The sequence below is a fragment of the Mustela lutreola genome, chromosome 13 (assembly GCF_030435805.1).
Source record: "Mustela lutreola isolate mMusLut2 chromosome 13, mMusLut2.pri, whole genome shotgun sequence".
In the NCBI taxonomy this organism is placed as follows: Eukaryota; Metazoa; Chordata; class Mammalia; order Carnivora; family Mustelidae; genus Mustela; species Mustela lutreola.
The window spans coordinates 78,293,515-78,302,792 of record NC_081302.1 but is presented as its reverse complement, the minus strand read 5'-3'; the positions used below and the strand labels follow the sequence as shown (position 1 = coordinate 78,302,792).

The window sequence follows — 9,278 nt, the reverse complement described above, 5'->3', positions numbered from 1 at the left end:
ATGCTAATTTCTTTTTTTTTTTTTTAAGATTTTTTCTTTATTTATCTGACAGAGATCACAAGTAGGCAGAAAGGCAGGCAGAGAAGAGGAGGAAGCAGGCTCCCTGCAGAGCAGAAAGCCCGATGTGGGGCTCGATCCCAGGACCCTGGGATCATGACCTGAGCCGAAGGCAGAGGCTTAACCCACTGAGCCACCCAGGTGCCCCGAGAGATGCTAATTTCAAGTACTGAATGATGGAAGTTCAAAAGTCCTTTTTCTTTAGGGAGAAGGAAAACGGAGGTCAGGCTGTGAGACGGGGGAGGATGGGTTGATTTCCCAATGGAGATGGGATCTGATCTCCTGCACAATTAGCCAGAACAGCCATTTGTCATGTGCTGGCTCCTGGCCCCGACATTGTCAATTCACCTATGGGGCTCACGAGTTCAAGAGGGAAGCAGATGTTCAGGGCTGTTCCCAGCATTGGCAGAGGCAGGCCATGGTCAAGGCTTTGCTCCCAAGGCAAGGCCATGACAGTGCCCTAGGGAATTCTTCCTGAAACACTCTGGGAACGCAGCCTTTGGAAAGGTCTGGCACTTACACACTTGACCTTTTAGCTGCGCACAAGAAAGGAAGAATCCTGAGTAACGACAGCATCCTCGACTATGCCCACCAATCCCGAATTTGCTGGCAGCGTTCAGGAATGAGGAACGCTGACTTAACCTTTTAAACTCTTTATAATTTTGCACAGTTTCTTGATCTCTTAGAATTATCATTGTCAAAAAGCACAAATGCTATCTTTGCTTTAGAAAACAATAACCTAATCCAGATGCCAGTCTCAGGCCCAGCTCCTTCAGATTGGGCTGGTAAACTTGCTAAAAATACAAACCCCTTCCTCACACTCTGAGCTCTAACCTCGTCGGCTTGGAGTGGGCCAGGGAATCTGCACTTAAACCGGCTGGTGTGTGGCCAGATCTGGGGACACTGGCCTGGTTTAACTCCCCATAAGCTTAGAAATCCCTTCTACAATAGCCCCAAGCCAAACAGTCTTAACAGTGTTGTTTCTCTTACTGAGCTGGAATCGGCCACAGAGGAGTATTTTCCCATCTGCCCTGGTTTATCCCTTGGCACAATAAATCAAAGCCTTCTGAAGTCGGGGGTTAGGGGCACAGCCCGGGGCAAGGGAATGGGTGGACCGTGGACAGGAGTGTATTTGTGTGTGCACATGTGCAGACATGTGTGTGTGTAAACAAGAAGGCACGCTTGCATGCATTCGGGGTACTGGCTGGAGCAGACAAGAGACAGAAGTGAAACTAACGTTTACAGATCAACTGGGCACTTGGCACATCCCGGTCCAACAGCCGGCAATTTCCAAGAAGCAGAGATTGGGGCAGGATGGGAAAGAGAGGCATGCAGAAGCAAAATGGACATAAGACTATCTTATTCAAGTGCCTCCAACCGTAGTGTCACTGGCCTGATCTTTAAACCTGAAGGACTGGAAGTGGGGGACAGGAAGCCAGCATCAGGGCCCAGATGAAGTTAAAGAAGATAATATGGTGAAACCCCGTAAGACCCAAGCGACTAGAGCAAAAGGAAATCAGCCATTCCTCCTTGGAGGGGGAAAAAGACCTGCTGCTGGCTTATGACATCAGAGTGGGGTGATTTCCCCTTCATTCAGAACTAAAGCTATTTCTAGGTCCCAGTAATGCAAGGGCTGTCATGTGCCTGGGCTCCTTCATTCTGAGGAGGGGCAGGGACTGCGCAGAAGGATTCATCTGAAGTTTCAATTGTGGTGTCAGGATGGGGCAGGCCCCAGATACTTGGGTCTCCTGATACCTCTCAGTTTTCATGGATTCTTGGTCACCCTGATTGAGTGCCTTTGATTAATCAAGTACCGTAACCCAGAAGTGGTCTAATCAGCATGAAATAAAGTGGAATGAATATCTTCTTTGTTCTGGACCTCAAACTGCTGTTGTAGCTACCACATTCTTTATTCGGCTTTTAGTAAGACTGGTTTCCATTGATCTTGAAGACACCCAAATCCTCTAGAACCCTTTCAGCTCTGAATATAAGTCGAGAATTTACATTTTTAAAAAACATGTATTTATTTATTTGAGAAAGAGAGAGAGCATACAAGGCTGAGGGGCAGGGGGAGATAAGGAGAGAGAATCTCAAGCAGACTCCCTGATGAGCATGAGGCCCAAACAGGGCTCCATCTCACATCCACACGATCATAGCTGAAATCATGACTCAGAAGCTTAACTGACGGAGCCACCCAGGAGTCCCAAGATTTTCACATTTTTTCTTTTTCAATTTCATCTTTTAGTCTTGACATACCTTTTCTATATTTTGAAGGATTTTCTGAAGCCTGCTCAATGGCCAATGTACTAGCTAGCCCCCACGAGCTGCTGTCATTGACAAGTTTGATCAACATGACTTTGATGTCTTCCTATAAGCTTTTAAAAAAGAGCATAGATAACACAGAATTGATATACATCTTTGTGGCACAGAAGAGACCTCCCTCTACCTTGATGTTGAATAATTAATGTTCTTCAACCAACTACAAGGTCACCTGCTTGTCCCATCACACACAGCACTTTGCAAATGACTGAATTACAGCATTTATCAAAGTGTATCATAATTACTTCTTCACATAGATGTCTCGCTCACCATGCTGAGTTTCTCCAAGGCAAGGACCATGTTTTATTCATCTTTGTGATTTCAATGCAGAGCACAGTAAGTGTACAATGTACATGATAGGGATGACTTGTCTGGCCAACAGTTCCCCGTGTCCACAGAGAGGAGTATCAAGAAGAGTCCCAAATCATCTTGCCAAAATGAAGGTACTCTTTTATCCTGCAATTCAATCTATCAAGACATTTAGTGAGGTATGAGGTTAACTGGACACAACTTAACATCCCAGAATCATTCATTCTTCTCCTTAATGTGCATGAAATAACAACTGAATGACGTGCTGTCAGTTTGTTAATCTAACCTAGACATTTGTTAGTACTCAAGGCCACATTCATTGGGTCTTTGTTTCTGGTATCCATCTTGTTTGGTATCCCCCACTCCCACTTTGAATGTCCACATTCCTTTTGCCTCTTACCAATTTTCCATAATTGCTCCAAGATTTCTAATCATCTCTACCTCCAAGGAGCCTCATGCTGGCTTCCTGAGAAGCCTTGGACTTGCCTATCTGAATTCATGGAAAGGCCTCAATGCCAGCTGCCAATTTCTTCCTCTTTCTTGAACCACACACTTCCTTGTTAACCGGGACTCGACATGGGTCTCTGTGGCCAGGTCTGGAAGGAAGAGTGAGAGTGTTATTTGGGGGGGCTCATACCCACTCACACATGGCCTGGGTCAGAACAAGGAGCCGCTGCAAAGGGCATGAGGTCACTTTAAGCAACCCCCACCAAGGACCTCTTGAATAACTTTATGGGGAAAAGTCCTCCCCAAAACCATGGCAATTGGATTTCCCGCCAGCCCTGGAAGGAGGGATTGGAAAAGGCTTGATGGGATTGAGAAACATTGAAGAAAGTGGTTTGTCTTCCCTCAGGAATATCTCAGAGCTAACTGATGTCATGACATCATAAGTCTTTCTTCCCTCCCGGTGTTTAGATCATTTTCACTGATGGAGAAGACAGAGGAGAAAACTAGGATGTATTTCTGTCGTTACTAAGCTCTCTTTTACCATCTGTCCACCAGCCAAAAAGAGCTTCAAAGCTTCTGGGCTTCATGCTTCCCAAGTCTAGTCTCAAAATTTGCACGACTGTATCCTGTGTGTCCATTCTCAGCAGTGTGTTTCTCTCTTATACATTCATTCAACAAGGGGTTATCCAGCTATTGCCAGGCACTGGACTAACTGGGGACACAGTGCTGAACAAAGCCATCAGCCCTGCCCCCCTGCAGCTGGCCATATACCAGCAGACAAACCATAAACAAGAGAAGCCAAATAATTATGTTGGACGGTAGTAACTGCTGTGGAGAAGAACAGAGTGTTGGGCGTGAGGGATGGGAAGGTCTGGGAGTCACCTCCAAGATGGAGTGTGGGCAGCCACGCTGGTGTCTGGTGTGGGTCCTGGGGCCACCATCTACTTGCCTGTTCTTGGAGGCCACAGTGACTGGAGCAGAGAATTGGAACATGTCCTATTAAAATTAGAGTTCCAGAGAACCTGCTAGTTTCTCCCTCTGTGTGTCAGAATAGAGTATTCTGGACTCCTGCAGAAATGCTTTAGAAGCCATGGAAGTAAGTAGCCAGGATCCTTGTCCCATATAAGGCGGCCTCAGATGGCTGTGCTTTCTGAGTTCTGGATATCAGGCCATGCACTGCCATTTTGTTAATTTATTACATAACTATTGAGTGCTCATTGAACAGCTATGAATAAAACATTTCCATCCCTGACATCATGTGCTTGAGGATACTAAGAATACAAGCAATTGTCCCAGTAGAGGACATAAGAGGGAAGGGGGCACACTGGGAGACACAGGTGGCTTCTGGTGGGAAAGGATGTCCAAATCCCATCTTGAGGAATGCTCGGGAAGGAGTGAGCCAGGAAAAGAGGTGAGGCAGAGCTTTCCAGGCATAGCATGCCCAAGGTACCAGAGATCCCTGCACATGTTTCAGACACTCTCAGAATGGTTCCAGCTGTCTGGAGGGAGATGAGGTGGTGGGGTTGTTGGGGGTTTGCAGATGCAAGGATGCCAGAGGCATGTGAGTGGCCGGGTCAGCACAGGCCCGGTTAGGTCAGTTCTTGTCAAGGAGAACTACATTCTAAATGGACTGGAAGTCATTGTGCAGTTTGACTAGGGAAGTCACATGGTCCGATATGCTTCCTGATGACATGAGGAGAGAAGAGTGGAGAAGAAGAAGCAGGAGCAGCAAGACCTCGCGGAGGCGATGGTGGCCTGAACTCGGGTGGTATCACAGAGCACGGAGACGAATGGACAGACCCAAGAGGAGGCGCCCAATCTGCAGGTTGCGGTTTTGGTTTGTTGTCTGGCGTGAGGGAGGAGTTAAAGATGACACCCAAGTGTCTGACTTGATAAAGGTGGGGAGTGGGGGGGGGGGGTGGAACATTTCTGCTAATAGGACATCAACATCTCTCAGTTCTAGCTCAGGTCTCCTGAGAGCACAGACTGAGACAAGGATTCTGATGCCCAAGGCAGTCAACCCTGTGTACCCCCATGTGAGGCAGTTGTTGGCAGTGGACGAGCCTGGGCATGGGGCAGGGGGTGCTTCTAACCTCTTCAGTGAGTTGGAGCTTGTTCTGCTGAAGACAGTTCTCCCAAGAAGGGGACACCTGTGTGTCCATAACAGTCAATATCCCCAGGTGCTAGGGACAGGAGGACAATAAAAGGGGCCCACTCTGCTCCCAGGCTCTTCTCCTCTCAGTGTGATGAATTTAGGAGAAGGGACCTTTGGGAAGTGATTATTAGGTTATGTGAGTAGAAAGGTCATGAATGGATTAGTGATCTCATAAAAGGGAGGTCAAAGAGCTCTCCCATCCCTCCAGCAGCACGATTAGGATAAGCACGATAAGGTTACAAGAAAGTGATCTGCAATCCAGAAGAAGGTCCATCCTCACCAACACCTGACCTGGCTGGCACCCGGACCTCAGACTTCCAGCCTTCAGAACCATAGGAAAGAAATTTCTGGTGTTTATAAGCCCCCCAGGCTTTGATGCTTTTTAATAGCAAGCAGTTCATGCACCAGAGAAGACAGGTTGCTCCGACTGAGGGCCTGATTTCACTTGCTAGTGAGTGATTTTAAAACCCTGCCTTTAGAAATCTGCATTTCCACTTGAGATTTTTCTGTTTCCCATCCATGACTTGGTTGTGTTTGGTAAGTTGAATTTCCTGGAAAAGCGTGCCCTAAATAAAGGAGCTGTTGTTTGGGTCCCCAATAGATTGTCCTAGTTTTCGCTTACCATGAGTGGGTCACGGGGAATCCGTGCAGCTGTGGCTCAAGCCTTCCGAAGGCGACGTCCATGTTTTAGTCTACGCGAACAGCGCCCCCAGGAGCTCCGGGGGTGGTATAACCGGCGCTGTGTTTCACAAGGGGGAGGGGCCGTGGGGGTTGGGCAGGGATGCTCTGAACTTGCCACTAAAGAAACGCACAGCAACGTTGCCCTGGCTTCGCTCCTGGCCGGTGCATTGTTTCTGGCTGGAGTGGAGCCGGCAGAGTTGATGGGGAGGGGCTCTGGGCACGGGGTCCGGCCAGGCTTGCTGCTCTGTGAAAACGCAGCCACGCCAAACACGGATCACAAAAGTCCCAAGTGCCCTACGGGAAGACTTTGCCGGGCTTCCCTCCCACGGGCATTCAGAGCGTGACCATGACCTTGCCCTCCAGCTGGACTGTGGCTCTCTCACAGCATTGCTGGGACGCGTCCAGGTTGCCGTGGGAACATGCGGGGGTGCTCCCGGTCAAAACCCAGACCCCTCAGAGCTGCTGCAAGATAAACCACAGCGGCAGGGCCAAGTGGCCAGCAGCACTGTCTGGGCGGCCCGCAGGCTAACTGGGAAAGGAGTCTGGAAGGGACCTGGCTCCTGGGGAAAAGTGCCCCTTCGTCCCTGGAGGATTCAAATCCAGTTCCAGCACCCACTAACCACCCCACTGTCAAATGGGCACCATCATCACCCCCCATGGTTATCGTTGGGGTTAGATGAGAGGACATGGTCAAGTGCGGAGCCTGGCGCATGCCCAGTACCCCCTGGTGAGCAGGTAAACCACTTTTCTACGGATAGCCTGGTGCCATTTGCAGATTCCCAGTGTCTCTGCTGGCATTAGGTGACCTGTAGCTTGGTAAACACCGGGGATTCTGCTTCTTCCAAAGGGATCTTTGCTTCCCCGAATGGCTCGTCCCTTGACATTCAGTCTAATTACTCCCTTTTTAGTTTGCCGGCGATGATCCCACAGTACACAAGAGCTCAGCCTGGTAAACACTTTTAATCTTGACAACTAGGCTTTCTTATGTGTACTCCTTTTCCTGCACCAAAATGGAAGCTTAAAAAACGGAAACAAAAACAAAAACAAAAAACTTTCTAATAATACTTAATCGTTGTAGGAAAAATTAGATAATACAATATAGATAAACAACCAGAAACACAATTACAACACTCCAAATCTTTCCACCCAGAGATAATCACTGTAACATTGATTCTAGACTTTTCCCATGTAAATATATATGACCTTTTAAAACAAATTTGACTCACATTACACAAATGAATCTACACTGCTTTCCAACACATATATGCTGAACACCCTTCCAAATACGTAAAAATTTAAGTATATTCCTCAGCGTCACTTTAAATGGTTGTAATCTTTTACTTGATTACAATTATTTACATGTGATATAATTATGCTATTATAATAATTATATATGTGATTATAATGTATTTTACCAATTATTTAAGAGTTTCGGATTATTTCTGTTGCTCTGAATACCGCAGTGAGTAATTTTGTGCATGTATGTTTGTCCTCTCAAACACCTGTTTTGTAGGAACAAATTCCTGGAGGTGGAATGGTAAAGAGTATGTATTTTATGAAGGCTTCTTATGTTTCTTAGAAATGCCTTTTATAGTCCTCCAATCTGAGGACCACGGGTTGTTTTCCTCAAACCTACACCAGCACTGGCTAGACTTTAATATTTTTTTTCCAACCCATTAGATGAAAAATGCATTCTCGTAATGTTTTCTTCCTTTTTGTTTGATTAATGAGAATGATCATTTTGACCCTTACTGGCCCTATATCTATGCTGCTTATTTATTAAATGCCTCTTGAATACTACTCTCAGCCATTTTCCCTCACTTCTTTGTTCCGTATGAGCTTTCTATAATAAGCTCCTCTACAAACCTCTGCCCAGGAAATACCCCCTCAGCGAGGGTGAGACATTACTGTGAGTTTGTTGTTGAAATCAGCACGCATCAAGAGGACTGAGCCTGGCTGGCAGCAGACACGTGTGGCCTTCACGGGAAGGCCACATATTATTTCACATAGCCTCGTGACATTAAGGGTCATCTGTCCTGCAGCTCGTGTCAGAACGTCTTTCCTTTTTGAGACTGAATACTATCCTGTTGTATGGATGGATCACATTTTGTCTTTCCATCATCTGTTCCCGTAACTGACTGCATTTTGAAGAGCAGTACACCCAGGACTCGCTGGAGATGGGGCTAGACAGATTGTAATCGGTATTTCTGGGATGGGGCTTGAGATCGCAGCAAGCTTCCGGACCACCTGCCCGCCCAAGCCAGTCCAGTTCTTCAGGCACCGTGTCCTATCCCACTTGTGAAAATAAGCGGTAGCACCAAGGAATGAAAGAACTCACAGACAGCTTTTTAAAAATATAGATTATCTATTCTCTCCTTTCTAGCCAGTTCCAACCCCCCCCCCCGTCCCTCACTCCCAGCTGCCCCCCACCATTGCCGTCTGACAGATCTGAGCAGCCCAGCCTGGGTCTGAGTGCCTCTCGGCCACGGCCAGACCCCCTCAGCGGGCGTAGCTCCCGACTCCCTGCAGGCATTTCCTTACTCCAACCCCCAGCCTTGTATTTATCTGTTATATGTACTTGACTTCTTTCATTTGGAATGAAGATCCTGAGGCTAAAATCCTGTACCCTGTGTTCATTCGTTCTACAAATATTTCTTATGACTTTGTGCAAAACGCTGTTCTTTCTAGATACAGAGGCACAGCAGAGAGCACAAGAGACCCAAATCCCTGCCTTTTACTAGCTCTCAGGCTGATGAGGACATAGATAATAAACAAGAGAAACAAGGAAATTTGAGCTAGTGATGCATACTAAGTATGAAAAATAAAGCAAGGAAGAGAGAAAGGAACTGGAGGGTAATGTGGATATTTTAGGGAAGGAGGCTTCACTTGGAGATGAAGTCGGGTACAGACGGGGGTCATTGAGGGAGCAGCCATGAGGGGATCTAAGGGCTCATTCCAGGGAGAGAGAACAGCAAATGTGGACGTGACGGGGCAGGAGCATTCAAGGAGCCTCGGGAGGCCAGTGTGACGGGGCAGAGCGGTGACGTGGAGGAGGGAGGATGAAGCCAGAAAGCCAGTAGGGTGGGAACAGGTAGGGCCCTGCGGACCAGGCTGTCCCATAGAGACATGAGAGCAACACGTGCATTTTAAAATTTTGTCGAGGTCGTACTAAAAAAATAAAAACAAACAGGTGAAGTTAATTTGAATATATTCTACTGAAGCCAATGTATCTGAAATATTCTTATTTCAACACGTGGTCGATAGAAAATTATTGATGAAGTACTTAATTAAATTAATTAATTAATTAATT

General features: G+C 46.9%; 1 long non-coding RNA gene across 1 annotated transcript; it reads right to left on the bottom strand.

The window, feature by feature from the left end:
• Nucleotides 1-2,642: 2,642 nt before the first annotated feature.
• LOC131813842 (uncharacterized) lies at nt 2,643-6,318 on the bottom strand. The gene is made up of 3 exons (XR_009346997.1): nt 5,910-6,318; nt 3,086-3,281; nt 2,643-2,844 (listed from the first exon to the last, which is right to left on the bottom strand). It is a non-coding gene; the product is annotated as an uncharacterized LOC131813842 (long non-coding RNA).
• Between the last annotated feature and the right edge of the window lie 2,960 nt (nt 6,319-9,278).